This window comes from Microtus ochrogaster, unplaced genomic scaffold (genome assembly GCF_000317375.1).
Source record: "Microtus ochrogaster isolate Prairie Vole_2 unplaced genomic scaffold, MicOch1.0 UNK34, whole genome shotgun sequence".
NCBI lineage: Eukaryota > Metazoa > Chordata > Mammalia > Rodentia > Cricetidae > Microtus > Microtus ochrogaster.
In genome coordinates, this window is record NW_004949132.1 from 3,234,306 (window position 1) to 3,237,200 (window position 2,895).

Here is a 2,895-nt window from a genome sequence, read left to right on the forward strand (position 1 = left end):
TGAATCTTTCCCAGTAAGCCACCACCTCATGGTGCTACACAGATTTTTAGAAATGGGTTAATCAAGATGTGAGAATTAGCCAATAAGAGGCTAGAACTAACAGGCCAGCAGTGTTTAAAAGAATACAATTTGTGTGTTGTTATTTCCGGGGCTAAACTAGCCATGCAGGAACTGTGATGAAAAGCAGGCCTGCTCACAGCTCCTTCTACAAAGAAGGAGAAAAATTATAGCTCAAAGGACCAGAAAATATATTCAACAAAATTATAGAAGAAAACTTTCCCAACCTAAGGAAGGATATTCCTATGAAGGTACAAGAAGCATACAGAACACCAAATAGACTGGATCAAAAAAAAGAATCTGTTGCTATATAATAATCAAAACACAAAACATACAGAATAATGAAAGAATATTAAGAACTGCAAAGGAAAAAGGTCAAGTAAGATATAATGGGAAACCTGTCAGAATTACAACTGACTTGTCAATGGAAACCAAGAAAGCCAGGAGGTCTTGGATAGATGCGCTGCAGAAACTAAGAGACTACTATTCCCAGCAAAGCTTGCATTCACTATCGATGGAGAAAACAAGATATTCCAGGACAAAAACAGATTTAAACAATATCTAGCTACAAACCCATCCTTACAGAACATACTAGAAGGAAAATCACAAACCAATGAAGCCAACGACACCCATAATAACACAGGCATGTGACAACGCTCCACCAGCTCAATTCAAAGAAGAGAAACACACAAACCCTACAACCAGAAAAAATAACCGGAGTTAACAACCACTGGTCATGAATATCACTTAATATCAATAGACTCAATTCACCTATAAAAAGGCACAGGTTAAGATAATGGATACGAAAACAGGATCCAACATTCTGTTGTTTACAAGAAACACACCTCAAACTCAAAGACAGACACTACGTCAGAGTAAAGGGTTGGGAAAAGGTTTTCCAATCAAATGGACAAAAGAAACAAGTGGGTATGGCTATACTAATACCTAACAAAATTGATTTCAAACTAAAATCAATCAGAAGAGATGGAGATGGACACTTTATACTCATAACAGGAACAATTTATCAGGAGGAAGTCTCAATCCTGAATATTTATGCCCCTAATATAAAAGCACACATGTATGTAAAAAAAAAAGCATTACTAGAACTTAAAACATACATCAAACCACACACTCTAATAGTGGGAGATTTCGACACTCTTCTCTCACCAATGGACAGGTCATCAAGACAGAAACTTAACACAGAAATAAGAGAACTAACAGATGTAATGAAACAAATGGACTTAACAGACATCTATAGAATATTTCTCCCAAACAGAAAAGAATATACCTTCTTATCAGCATATCATAGAACCTTCTCAAAAATTTATCACATAATTGGTAACAAAGCAAACATCCACATATACAAGGAAATTGTAGTAACCACCTCTATACTATCAGATTATCATGGAATAAAGTTAGAATTCACCAACAATTCTAACCCCAGAAAGCCTATAAACTCATGGAAAATGAACAGTCAACTACTGAACCACCTCTGGTTCAAAGAAGAAATAAAGAAAGAAATTAAAGTCTTCCTTGAATTCAATAAAAACAAAGACACAACATACCCAAACCTATGAGACACTAGGAAAGCATTGCTAAGAGGAACGTTCATAGCACTAAGTGCCCACATAAAGAAAACTGAGAAAACACACATTAGAGACTTAACAGCATCCCTGAAAGCTCTAGAAAAAAAAAAGGCAGATTCACGAGGGAGGAGTAGATGACTGGAAATAATCAAACTGAGGGCTGAAATCAACAAAATAGAAACAGAAAACAATCCAAAGTATCAATGAAACAAAAAGCTGGTTCCTAGAGAAAAACAAGATTGACAAACCCCTATCCAAACTAATCAAACGGCAGCGAGAGAACAGGCAAATTAACAAGATCAGAAATGAAAAGGAGGATATAATCACAAACACAGAGAAAATTCAGAGAATCTTTAGATCTTACTACAAAAGCCTGTATGCCAAAAAAGTAGAGAATGTGAAAGAAATGGACATTTTTTAGATAAGTACCATATACCAAAATTAAATCAAGACCAGGTGAACAATTTAAATAGGTCTGTAAGTTGCAAGGAATTAGAAGCTGTCATCAGAAACCTCTCCCTACCATAAAAAGCCCTGGACCAGATAGTTTCAATGCAAAATTCTACCAGAACATCCAAGAAGAGCTAATACCTATGCTCTTTAATGTGTTTCACAAAATAGAAACAGAAGAGTCATTGACAAACTCCTTTTATGAAGCTACAGTCATCCTGATACCAAAACCAGACAAAGACTTAACCATGAAAGAGAATTACAGACCAATAAATCTCATGAACATCAATGCAAAAATTCTCAATAAAGTACTGGCAAACCGAATCCAAGAATATATCTAAGAAATTATCCATTATGATCAAGTAGGCTTCATCCCAGAGAGGCAGGGCTTGTTCAACATATGAAAATCTATCAATGTAATCCATTATATAAATAAACTGAATGAAAAAAAATATGATCATTTCATTAGATGCTGCAAAAGCATTTGAAAAAATTCAACATCCCTTTATGATAAAGGTCTTGGAGAGATTAGGGATACAAGGTTCATTCCTAAATATAATAAAAGCAATATACAACAAGCCGACAGCTAACATTAAATTAAATGGAGAGAAACTCAAAGCCATTCCATTAAAATCAGGAACAAGACAAGGCTGTCCACTCTCTCAATACCTCTTCAATGTAGTGCTTGAAATTCTAGCAATAGCAATAAGACAACATAAGGATATTAAGAGGATTCAAATTGAAAAGGAAGAAGTCAAACTTTTGTTATTTGAAGTTGATATGATATTGTACATAAGCAACC